The sequence below is a fragment of the Neomonachus schauinslandi genome, chromosome 13 (assembly GCF_002201575.2).
Source record: "Neomonachus schauinslandi chromosome 13, ASM220157v2, whole genome shotgun sequence".
Classification (NCBI taxonomy): domain Eukaryota; kingdom Metazoa; phylum Chordata; class Mammalia; order Carnivora; family Phocidae; genus Neomonachus; species Neomonachus schauinslandi.
The window spans coordinates 66,945,646-66,958,356 of record NC_058415.1 but is presented as its reverse complement, the minus strand read 5'-3'; the positions used below and the strand labels follow the sequence as shown (position 1 = coordinate 66,958,356).

At 40.5% G+C, this 12,711-nt stretch overlaps 1 protein-coding gene across 3 annotated transcripts in view; it reads right to left on the bottom strand.

The window, feature by feature from the left end:
* Window positions 1–12,711, bottom strand: part of SLC44A1 (solute carrier family 44 member 1) — a 194,922-nt gene that overhangs the window by 165,806 nt on the left and 16,405 nt on the right. The window lies entirely within an intron of this gene.

Below are 12,711 nucleotides of genomic sequence, written 5' to 3'. Positions count from 1 at the left end.
CTTCCTCAGATCAAGGACACTTGGAATTAAAGGGCTTTGAGTGGCTCGATTTGTCAGACCCCCTGGCGACTCACAAGATTGTTCTTCCGTGATGTGACAAGACAGTTGAATACACCAAAACTGAAACTGCAGGGGGAAAAAAAAACCCGGAGCACTACTGATATGACCAACGAAATACAAGTGTTCTGCCTCAAACCAGACATGTGAATCAAGCCCATGGAAACTGCATGCATTTTCCACAGCTGACGAACCCCCACACTCAGTGGAATCACTGAATTTAAAAATTAGAGAATCTTATCAATTAATCTCAAAAGATTATCTGTGGTTACCTCTAAAGTGCATCCTTCAGGGACAGGCCTGAATTATCAAGCATTTGTCCCATTGGCATGGCTCACATTTTCATGAACAAAATGCAAGAGCTGAAGGCAAAATTTAACCAACAGTCAATATTTAGGACAGTCTGAAGATGAATCTACAAGCTTAAAGTTATCCTAAAACTTCTGACATGTGCTCAATTCTGGAATGTGTTTACCATCCCTGATGCTGTAAAAACATATTCTTTTTCATGAAAGGGCTGGAATTAACAATGGAGCTTTACGTTTGTGATGTAACCCTAGAGTCAGGACAAACTGAAATATGCCTGACTATATACCTGATAGCTGTAGAGTATGGTTGTTTTTTAAATGCCACTTTCTTATCAATACATCAAAAATGCTACTTGACTACTTCCAGGCCTGTAACCTGTAACTTCGCAGTTTGGGGATCAACAAGTTTATTAAATTACTTTTCAAATGATTTCGAATTAATTCTGAAATCTTAATTTCATTAATCTGTTTTATATCATTATCAAGAACTTTTTAAAAAAGGAATTTAGGGGTGCCTGGGTGGCTCAGTCAGTTAAGCATCCAACACTTGGTTTTGGCTCAGGTCATGATATCAGGGTCCTGGGACTGAGCCCTGTGTCGGGATCCCCACTAAGTGAAGAGCCGGCTTCCCCTCTCTCTCCCTCTGCCCCTACCTCTGTTCGTGCTCTCTCTCTAGAATAAATAAATAGGGGCACCTGGATGGCTCAGTTAAGCGTCTGCCTTGGGCTCAGGTCATAATCCCAGAGTCCTGGGACTGAGCCCCCCTCCCATGCTCCCCGCTCCCCAGGAGTCTGCATCTCCCTCTCTCTCTGCCCCTACCCCTGCTCCTTCTCCCTCTCTCGCTCACTCTCTCAAATAAATAATTTTAAAATTTTTAATTAATTAAAATAACCTCTTTAAAAAATTCAGTAAATCTTAAGAAAACAAAAATTTAAACTTCATATGGGCCCACACATAGGGTGAATTTCAAATTATACACAGGTTTTCCCTGCTATCCAAAAGTTCGATTTACCAAAGAATTACATTAGCTCTTATTTTCCTCAAATGAAATCCGAAGAGGATTTTCGTCTTTATGAAATGGTAACTGTTCAGCATCTCAAGCTTACAAAAGGTTTCATGGGAATCCTCTTTTTTTTTTTTTAAGATTTTATTTATTTATTTGACATGGAGATAGAGAGTACAAGTCGGCAGAGAGGCAGACAGAGGGAGAGGGAGAAGCAGGCTCTCCGCTGAGCAGGGAGCCCGATGTGGGACTCGATCCCAGGACTCTGGGATCATGACCTGAGCCGAAGGCAGCCGCTTAACCGACTTAGCCACCCAGGCGCCCCCGGAATCCTCTACTTTTGGATAACGGAGAAGCCACAATTCATTACTTCAGAAGCATAGGTGCTTACTTTTCAATAAGGACAAGGTAATGAAATATAAGGAACGCCTGAGAAACTGTCACAGACTGGAGGAGTTAACTAAGAAGACACAACGGCTAAATGCAGTGAGGGATCCTAGACTGGATCCTGGGATAGAAAAAAAAACAACAGGGGCACCTGGGTGGCTCAGTTGGTTAAGCGACTGCCTTCGGCTCAGGTCATGATCCTGGAGTCCAGGGATCGAGTCCCACATCGGGCTCCCTGCTCAGCGGGGAGTCTGCTTCTCCCTCTGACCCTCCCCCCTCTCATGCTCTCTCTATCTCATTGTCTCTCTCAAATAAATAAATAAAATCTTTAAAAAAAAAAAAAAGAAAAAAAGAAAAAAAAAACAACAGCGGAAAAACTGGGAAAACCCAAATAAAGGCTATAGTTTAATTAACACTATTGTACCAACATTAATTTCTTAGTTTTGATAAATGTATCAATTTTATGTAAGATGTTAACACAGAGGAAGCTGGATGAAGGGAACACAGGAACATTCTGTATTCTTTGCAACTCTTCTGTAAATCTAAAATTATTTCCAAATAAAAATTTAAGGGGCACCTGGGTGGCTCAGTCAGATAAGCGCCCGGCTCTTGATTTCGCCTCAGGTCATGATCTCAGGGTCCTGGAATCAAGCCCTGCGGTGAGCTCTATGCTGACTATGGAGCCTGCTTGAGTTTCTGTCTCCCTCTGCCCCTCCCTCTGCTCAAGCACTGTCTCTCTCAAAAAAAAAAAAAAAAAAAATCTTCCAGACCTATCACAACAAAATACAAATACCCCAAAACAAATGAAGGGAAACCACCTCAAGATAATAACAGTAATCACATTTACATGGATATGAAGTGATGTGAAGATTAGAATAAACCAATATTTCAACCAAAATTGGGTATAAAGGACATTGTAAATTTGGAAGGGATGGGCGCCTGGGTGGCTCAGTTGGTTAAGTATCCAGCTCTTGATTTCGGCTCAGGTCATGATCTCAGGATCATGGGATCAAGCCCCACGTCAGGCTCTGCACTCAGAATTGAATGCTGGTGTAAAAGATACACAGCTCAACAGGATAATGCTGGTGTAAAAGATACACAGCTCAACAGGATAAAAGTGGGAAAGGAGAAGCTTCATATTGCTCATAGGAAAACGTCCAATAAAATGAGAATTAGGGATTTATCTAACGAATGCATGAAGAACTTGCTGTAATGAGCATAAACAAAACCTGATAGATATATCCTTTTTTTATTAGCCTTGTTCACTATCATTATCTCTAACCTCAATGTCCGTGTTCCTTCCCTACCCTATCTTTCAGCACTGTGAAACATATTTGAATGCATAGAGAAATAATAACTTAGAGAACTACCATATTCATTCACATGTGGCTTTGGGTGTGGATAAAACACAGAAGAAGGGTTGAGGGTTCCTTACAACTGAAAAATGCTATCTGATTCTAAAGCCCCTCAGAGCCAGGAAAAGTAGTTTATTATTAATATTACTAAGAACAAAAAAAATTAGGCACATTCTGTTGAGGGGGAAACAAAAACCGTAATTTTAGAGTAATGCCAAATTAGTTAATGAACTATGATATTGTAGGTACAATGGTTTGAATTATTACTGCTCTGGGACTGCAGGTTAAGAATCACATAATATACATAGAACATAATACTTTTTTGCAATGGACTCACATCTTCAAGACTCCCATTGCTTGGATGAAATTTACTCAGTTGAAATTTTACACAAATCATCCACCATGAAATGAAATAAGAGCCCAGCATCCTGAGTTTACATACGGATTTTTCAAAGCAATGGGTACCTGTTTAATCAGAACTAAAAAAAAAAAAGATTCTTCAGAAAAACCTAGTTGACAAGTATTAACAAAAGCAAAATGTAGTCCATTCACCTCCATAGTCCATATTGACTATGCTGACAATAAGGAATAAAACCTCCACCTCTAATTCATCAACATTTTATGTCTCAGAAATAAACTTTGGTTGACTCTTACTCTAATCAAAGTTATCAGTATTAGTTCCAGTTTACACCAAATGAAGAAAGCCCTTTTGAGAATTATAATGTCACTAGTGAAAATACAGGAAAATTACAAAATTAAACATGCTGAATGGAATTATTTTAACATAATACGTAATGTGGTATAAAATTTCTTTTTTTAATGATTTTATGTATGTATGTATGTGTGTGTGTATGTATTAGAGAGAGAGCGCGTGCAAGCACATGAGCAGCGGGAGAAGCAGGAGAGGGAGAGGGAAAGAACCTCAAGTAGACTCCCCGCAGAGCACGGAGCCCCACACAGGTCTTGATTCCACAACTCTGAGATCATGACCTGAGCCAAAATCAAGAGTCGGATGCTTAACCAACTGCACCACCCAGGTGCCCCTTTTTCTTTCTCTTACCCATTTTCATGCACATGTCACAAGAAAGGCCAGAGGCTCTGAATTTGCCTATAACCCTCAGCAGATGGGGAAGGCTCACTTTCAGCATGTGGACTAACCACTGCTACACAAACTGCATTTTTTTTCAATTGGCCAGTAGGCCACTCATCAACCTTAAGTGGGATTTGGGATACCTAAAACACAGAGGAGAAAAAATAACCTAAGACTTGTGTTCTAATTCCAGGTCATTTGTTTGCTAAATAATCTTAGACCTTTGACCTCTATCAACTGGTTTTCTCATCTATAAACAGGACCATTATACCTAACACAGGATAATTCATAGTGGCTCCAGATTTTCTTCTCAGAGGGAAACAGAAGTAATTCCCTGATTGGAACGGGGTACATGAAGATGCCCCTGTACAGCACTGCACTGGAGATATTAACTGTCCTATCAAGAGTGGGGACTTGGGGCGCCTGGGTGGCTCAGTCGACTAAGTGTCTGCCTTCGGCTCAGGTCATGATCCCAGGGTCCTGGGATCGAGCCCTGCATCGGGCTCCCTGCTTAGCAGGGAGTCTGCTTCTCCTTCTCCCTCTGCCCCTCTCCACTGTTCGTTCTCTCTCTCTCAAATAGAAAAAGTCTGGCCTTCTAGATTCTTGGGGAGAGTAAATCTTCTTATCAGAATTCAATTCAACTCCACATTGAACACCTATTATGTGCAAGCTACTAGGTAGGGTGCTGTTGAAGACAGGAAAAAAAAATTTAAGAGATCCTCACCTTCAACTAATATATAAAAAGAAGAAAATAATTCCCACACTAAGAATATAAAAATATCATGAGAGAGAGTACAGAATCTCCATAATCCTGAACCTTCCATTTAAGGTCACAATCTACCTTTCAGCCAGACCCCATACTACTGATAAACACATACTCCAGTCACAAAGCCCTTCCCATGACCAGTTGGAAGTAGGGTGGTGATTAAAAAAAAAAAAAAAAAAAAGATACCATTGAACAGGAACGTAGAGGAAGGAAGGAATGAAAAATCTGCACCAGAGAAGCTATAAGATAAATATAAGACAAAGGATTTGCAGAATCTTCTAGAAAACCATCATCCCATGCTACACAGAAAATTAACAAGTCTAACAAGTTTCAACAGGAAGAATCCAAGAGGTAAGAGAAAGCCTGTCAAGATTACAGGATACCGGGGCAACCTGGCTGGCTCGGTCAGTAGAGCATATGACTCTTGATCCCAGGGTTGTGAGTTTGAGACCCACACTAGGCAGAGAGATTACTTTAAAAAAAATTGCATGATACAAAAAGCCTAGCAGCAGAAATCTGAGAAATGTTTTTAGGAAATATGAATCCCAGGGAGTTAGAGCCACAGTTGGTCTTTTTATCTATTATTCCAACAGGACTAGGAAGCACGTGGAAAATTAACCACTAGTTACACAAACGGCATCAAAGAACAGAATTTAGTATTTTACAGTTTAAGACACAACTCTACCAGCAGGAACCTTATTAAGTCTGGAAGAATGACTTTGCTCACAGACTGGCCTATCTCATCAAAAGGGCCTTGAACTAATCACAGAGCGGTAGAAGCCATGATGTAAACCAATACTATAATGCATCATTCATCCAGTAATAAACACTGACTGACCATCTCCGAATTGCCACAGCCTGGTGCCACACTGAGGGATTCAGCGTTCAACCAACCAGACAAATCCCGGTGCTCGCAGAGCTTATGGAGGGAGAAAGCCAGTAAATACATGTAAATAATTTCAGGTGATGATCAGCTTAAAGAAACATAAACCAAGTAAGAAATAGCCCATGACAGGGTTGGGGTAGAAGGGTCATCTCAGAACCGAGGGGGAGCAAGGCTGACAAATCTGAGGGTACCGTCCGGAAGAGAGAAGAAAAGCAAGGCTCTGACATGGAAAGATCTCAGCATGTCTGAAAACAGTGAATCTGGCCAGAACATAATGAACGGAAACTGGTAGGAGGGGAGCTGAAGAGGTAGGCAGAGCCAGATCAAAGCAGAAAGGAAGTCCAGATACACACTTCAGTGTGATGGAAGGTACTGCAGGGTCCTAGGCACAAGGCAGATGGGATAGGAGTTTGCTTTTCGATCACGCAGACTGCTGTGTGGAGAAAGAGTGCGGGCCCCTGAGCACAAGACTTTACTATAGACCCAAAAGCCAGCATAATGCTTGCAACACCAACAGGTACTCTGAAAAGACTTTTTTTTTTTTTTTTTGACAAATCTTGACACTTTAAACACAAGTGAGAAAGTATACCCTTAGAAGTATCAGCAAAATTTAGTAGGATGAGACTCAACATTGAGCTGGAACACTGAAGCCCAATAGGTGAATAGGTGAGGAAGTCCAGAAAACCCTAAGCTGTTTCAAACAAACTCACTCAAACATTTACGGAGTGTCTTCTATATCAGACCGATGCAGTATGCCACGAACAGAGGGAGATAAGACACTGCCTCCTCTCCTATCTCCCAGGGGAGAGTTCACACCCTGGTCATCCAGACAAGTACATGCCCTCCACAATGGCAGAGAACCAGGGGGAAACATGTTAGCAGCCCCACTTTTAGAAAGGAGAATAAAGTGAATGTGATTGAGCATAACTTCAACTCAGTAAAATTCTAGCACAGATTAACAAAAGAGGGTTTGGGGGCTCTCAAGAAGAGGCATATAGTAAGAGCCAGCACATATACCTGAGCAAGCCATTCCTGGTTAATGTCATGTCCTTGTTTGACATTAGGAGAACAGAGATTGGGAAACATATGATACAGCTGAATTTTACTAAAATGTGTTGATCTTATCTAATACTATCTCTGAAGATAAGAGATAGACTCAAATAAGTGTCAAATATATTTGGAACTGCTCAAATGGTTTTGTGTGTGTGTGTGTGTGTGTGTGTGTGTGTGTGTTTTAAGTAGGCTCCATGCCCATCATGGAGCCCAACATGGGGCTTGAACTCACGACCCTGAGATCAAGACCTGAGCTGAGATCAAAAGTTGGACGCTTAATTCACTGAGCCACCCAGGCACCCCAGAACTGCTCAAATGGTCTTGGGAAAAGAGCTGACCAACTAAAGAGAGGTCTTGAAAAGAAATGAAAAATATTTTTAATAATAATTAAACAATAAATAATATCAAGGCTAAAAGATAATGACACAAGGGTCTTCCAAAGGAAAGAGGCCAGTGAACCCCACAATTAACAAGCCCTTTCTCAAATGAATATGAAGACATAATTGGCTTGCTGACCCAATCATCAGATAATAAAAACTTAATAAAATAAAAATAATAAAAAATAAAAAGAAAGGAATAACAAATATACTGGATAATAAAGTCAGAATTCCAAAAGTTCAAGAAAGTCTACAAAACTGGGCAAAAACCAATAGCTTTAAATTTCCTAGGGAAATTCAAGTTTTGTCCTCATGTTTTAAAAATCCAACATTATAGAAACATCAGGACAGGAAAAAAAGATGTCTTAGGGCTTTTGGTAGACTGCAAGCTAACGTAAGTGAAGTTATTGGAAAAGCTCATTCCACCTTGGGCAACATGAAGAATCCAGAAGGACTGACTTAGTCTAGTTTAGTGAGCTCCTTTCTGTGCACCACACTTTAATGAAACTGTTAAACCAGAACTCATAAAGATGAAAGAGACTTAAATAGCACTGCCAGTAAATGCTGACTTACTGAATACATGCATTTAACTCTGCTCCCTTCCAAAATGCCACTAAAATGACAGTAAAGGGATTTAAAATATTTGGAGCTTGGAAGTGGGTTGGAGAGAGATAACTGACCTAGAAGACTCCAAAAAGCTATTCTGAGTCAACAGTGGAAAAGCCAGGAAGCATATCGACTTATGGCACAAAAAAATCCCCCAAACCTCACGAATTAGTGGTATAAGATATCTCTGGAACTGGAGGTGACAGTGGGCTTAAATGGGAGAATTTAGTGCGAGGAGGCTCAAAAGCAAGTTACACCCTGTGTGCAACTGAGCACCTAACTGCCCCTTGTCTGCCCAGAAGGGTTGTGGCCAGGGGTACCCCATGGGAAACAAAAAAATTTAAGTGGAAGTTTATGTATTAAATATTGAGACCAACTCCCACCCAACTTTCTTTCCCCCTTGTGTCCCAGAACTCTGGCAACCAGGCTAGTAATGCCCTCCACGAGAGAGGGGCAAACTTCTTTGGAAAAATCTGACCAGTCCAAAAGATGCTGACACTGGGCATTTCCCAAGGAAACAGGCCAGCCAGACCACCTTCCCAAATGAACCCAGTCAACCATTCCCAAATGAACAGAATATTTTCAAACAACATTTTAGAGCCCGGTACTTAAATAATGAGCAGATAGCTAAGATTACTAGGCATTTAAGGAAAGTTTTTTTTTTTTTTTTAAGATTTTATTTATTTATTCATGAGAGATAGAGAAAGAGAGGCAGAGGCAGAGGGAGAAGCAGGCTCCCCGCGGAACAAGGAGCCCGATGCGGGACTCGATCCCAGGACCCTGGGATCATGACCTGAGCTGAAGGCAGACGCTTAACCGACTGAGCCACCCAGGCGTCCCGCATTTAAGGAAAGTTTTAACACGAATGCAGAGACAAACAGAACAAAGTTGGAAGAAACAGATGATGCAGATAGAGAACTGAATTTAAGACAAATGTGCACACATATGCCCAGAGAGATAAGAATAGAAGATGCAAAAATGAAAAAGAATGTTGAAGAGAACAAAATAAAATACCCTAGGAAATTAAGAACTCACAGCAGAAATAAAAATGCAATAGAAATACTGAAAGATAAATTGAGGAAATCTACCAGAATGTGGAGAAAACAGGAGTTCAGAAATGAAAGAAGAAAATTAAGGAACAGGGGAAACAGATGGGAAAGAATCAAAGAAAATTCAGGAAAATTTTTCCCAACTGCAAAACACAAATTTCCAGATTGAAAGACTCCACAGCGGTCAGCGTTAACAGATGAAAACAGATCCTCAAAAGACACAACACTGAAAAATGTCAGAACACGGGTTACAAGGAAGATCCTCAAAGATTCCAGAGAGGATAAAACAAGTTGAATACCAAAAAATCAAGAATCAGAATGGCAACAGAGTCAACAGCCACCCTAGAAACAAAGACAACAAAAGAACAACAATTTTAAATGCTGAGGGACAATAATTTCCAATCCAGAATTTTACATCCAGCCAAATGTAAAATAGGTAAGAGGTAGGAATAAAAGTATGCAAGGTATCAAAAAAAAAAAAAAATTACCTCAAGTATCCTTTCTCAGGAAACTACCGAAGCAGGTATTTTACCAAATCAAGGGAATAAACCAAGACAGAAAAGACCAGAACAGTTAACAATGATGAAAGAAACTAAAGGTTTAAATACACGGAGAATTACACCACCATCACAGATAGGAAAACTCAGTATTCTTTGACAATTCTTCCTTAACTGATCTACAGTTTTAACGCAAGCCAAATCAAAACCCCAGCAGGAATTTTTTTGGTAGGTATTGACAAGCTGATTCTAAAATGTATAAGGAAAGACAAAAGAACCGTAACAGCCAAAATAGTTCTTTAAAAAGAAGGAAAAGGTTAAAGGAATCACACTATTTGATTTCAATATATAGTATAAAGCTACCATAAAACAGATGAATGAAACAGAATAGAAAGTTTGGAAATGGACCCACACATATATGGTTGGTATCTAATCGCTTCTCAGCCTTTTGGCTAAGATCAAGTGAAAAAGGTACAAATGCAATTCAGTGGGAAAATGTATAGCATTTTCAACAAATTGTACTGGAATAATTAGACACCCATATGCAAAAATGCAAACAAACAAAAACCCAACTTATACCTCAAACCCTCTACAAACTCAACTTAAAATGGATCACAGCCCTTAACGTAAGATGTAAAAATAGAAGATTGTAGGGCCGTGTGTGTATCTAGTTGCTTCGCTGGGGAAGTGATCCAAAGGTCTACCTACTCCTAACACACACTGTCAACCAATTCTGTTGTTTTCAGCCTCTTTTCTCACCCATGCCCTCAGGGATCCCTGGGCCTTAGATTCTAGGTGATCAGGATCTACATTTATGCCACCCCAAGGAGTTTGGAGAAGGAGCAGAAATAAGTGGATATTGAATCCACCATGTTGATCAGACTCACTGGTCTCATTTCAAGCAGAAAGATGTTCTGAACTCTTCCCAGATCTTGCAGTTTAAAGGCAAAAAAAAAGAAGTTTTCTTCCTCCAATTCTATTTCACCTTCTTCCCTCCTTTCCTCCATTTTCCTTACACAGAAAGGTATTTTATTTCATAAAATAAAGAAAGCCGCATAGACATTTTAAAAATATTAAGTAAATTTTTAAAAAGTCCACAGGATCCAGATAAAGATCAAGGTAATCCCTGGTATGATGTGAAGGGAAATCTCAAATCAAGAGCTTTACAGTAGGCCTGAAAACCCGCCAGCCCGGACTGGAGCTATGGAAGAGATCAAGTCGGGAAATTGAAATTGAAATGAGTATCTAAGGTATCTGAGCTGACTCAAAGAAATTCACACAACTAGGCAAGAATTTAGAGGTAAATTATTCATTAAGTGCATAGAAAACTAGGTAAACAGCAAAACAAGACAATTATCTCCAAGAGCAACAAAAGATTATGTAAGATTGATGAAATATTACATGACTCTGCTGTGAAGAACACTTACATAGTCATAATGTAAAGACTGAACACTGATCCAAACAAAATTATGGTATGTCTACAGCAGGAGGATAACAGGGTGTGCCCATGGGATGGGGCAAAGAATGGTGTTGCAAGAGAGCTCAATCTTCATGGTCCATAACGGGAGGCCAAAATTAATGCCAGAAACTGAAGAACCAGGAGGCAGCAATACAAGCATGTTAGAGATACAGAGGCAAAAGCAAAAGATTTAGTTCAAAGATTTGAAAGTGATGGCCTCAGGGCAACAGAAAATGGGGGAGACTTAAATAAAAAATCCTGCTAGAAATGTTTGACTCTTTAAAAATATATGCATGTATAGCTTTGGTAGGAACAAAAAAATAAATCTTAAAAATCAAAGCATAAGAGGGAAAAAAGGGGGAGCCCAGAATAGTACAGGATCTCGAATCATGACATGTAGAAATGGTTGTATAAATTAAGGGTTTTTAAGTTTAAAATACACACAAACTTGGCACACATTAAAGGCTGATTTCTATCTTCAGTTCAGTTATTCTACCTGGCTAAAGGGTGCAGAATCAGAATCAACAGTAAAGTTACATGGACACAAGAGCTCAGCTGTGCAAAAATGAAGACATTTCTACTAACTGCCTGAAAGCAGAATTAACTATCTCAGGAAGCAGTGAGCTCTCTGCTGATGGAGGTATTTAAGCAGAGCCTGAACAAAGTCCACTTAGTGGACATGATACCTTGGTGGGTTGGGCTACAGACCTCAAGGCCCTGCCAGTTGTGGGATTCTGTAAAAGGATTTCACGTAATAATCTCCTTTGAATTAGTACTATTGTAAAGAAGGTATAAGAACTCTGGTAGGTGAATAAGCTTAGGCACTTAGGACATGTGTGTCTCTTCCATACCACCTTCTCCTTTTAGCTTTTGACTTTTCATTTCAAAAGTCTTTTTTTTAAAGATTTATTTATTTGTTTATTTATTTGAGAGCGAGCGAGCGAGCGAGCGAGAGGAAGTACAAGTGGGGGAGGGGCGGGTGGAGAAGCAGGCTTCCTGCCGAGCAGGGAGCCCACCTCAGGGCTAAATCCCGGGACCTCAGGACCACGACCGGAGCCGAACGTAGCCACTCTGAGCCACCCAGGCGCCCCCATTTCGGAAGTCTTAAATATATTTACATTTGGTTATGAATCACGTAAAATATTTTTGGAAGCAGGGGCGCCTGGGTGGCTCAGTCGTTAGGCGTCTGCCTTCGGCTCAGGTCGTGATCCCAGGGTCCTGGGATCGAGCCCCGCGTCGGGCTCCCTGCTCCGCGGGAAGCCTGCTTCTCCCCCTCCCGCTCCCCCTGCTTGTGTTCCCTCTCTCGCTGTGTTTCTCTCTGTCAAGTGAATAAATAAAATCTTTAAAAAAAAAAAAACAAAAAAAATTTTTGGAAGCAGATGAAGTGTAAATACTTTGAGAGTAGAAGAGAAAATGCCCATCTGAGTGGGAGAAAGCTGGAAGAGAATCAAGAAGCTGGTCTGATGTAGTGATAAGAGACAACTGAAGAACCCACTCTGGGCCCTGTGGTTCGGTGGCTGTGGGACATCAAACAGGTCACAGCACCCAGGTAGGTATGAGACTCTGGGACCACACCTCTGGTATGAGGCAAGAGTACCTGGACTTCCTGGCAGGGTGAAAGGACAGAGATCTGGGATTCAGTCAACAGATGTGGATGAGCAGCAAGAAAGCCACCAGAGATTAGTGAACAACAAAAGAATACCTTTCATTTGTTCTACTTTAAATAAAGTTACTAGAACCTTGCACTATCAAAGAACAAAAACCACACCTTAGCTTAAATGTTAGTCATTTCAATGCAGGAATAAAAATATTAAACAT